Below are 609 nucleotides of genomic sequence, written 5' to 3' on the forward strand. Positions count from 1 at the left end.
ATGTACACATTACTTAGAAATAACCCACAGCCCACCATGGAGGACGTGACCGAGGGTCTCGCTGGTACGATGCCACATACACCATCTTAAATACACAGACACATATAATAAGACTTTCAGTCATGATCAAACATGAATGTTCTTATTGCAGGTAATTTATGCAGATGCACAGGGTACCGGCCCATCGTTGACGGCTACAGAACCTTCTGTGAGGTGAACAGCAGTCGTCCGGATTCATCCTTGATTTAATTTGTGTCAGCTGCTGAATCATGTGGCACTCATCTGGCATGCCATTTCAGATCCTTTATGGATTTGTTCCGAGCTGCCCAACCATTCCCATTTCAGACTGTGTTTAATATTCTCGATTTATCTCAAAGCCACCCTTTATGACTCCACATATTTTGATACAGTGTTTTTAATTTTTGTTATTTATTTATTTGTGGTCCATGCTTGACATTTCTGGGATTCTGGGAATTACAATGTGACTTTTACAATGTGACAGTCAGCTAAACTTTATATAAAGTCGATCTGACATTTGTGTGTTGCCAATTTTTATTTATTTAGTTTTTTACTTTTTCTGTTTATAGAGTGAAAACTGTTGCCAGTTAA

At 38.6% G+C, this 609-nt stretch overlaps 1 long non-coding RNA gene across 1 annotated transcript; it reads left to right on the top strand.

The window, feature by feature from the left end:
* Positions 1 to 609, top strand: LOC107735074 (uncharacterized). The gene is made up of 3 exons (XR_001639280.1): positions 1 to 64; positions 152 to 213; positions 588 to 609. It is a non-coding gene; the product is annotated as an uncharacterized LOC107735074 (long non-coding RNA).

The sequence above is a fragment of the Sinocyclocheilus rhinocerous genome, unplaced genomic scaffold, assembly GCF_001515625.1.
Source record: "Sinocyclocheilus rhinocerous isolate Xijiao unplaced genomic scaffold, SAMN03320098_v1.1 C35742565, whole genome shotgun sequence".
Taxonomy (NCBI): Eukaryota; Metazoa; Chordata; class Actinopteri; order Cypriniformes; family Cyprinidae; genus Sinocyclocheilus; species Sinocyclocheilus rhinocerous.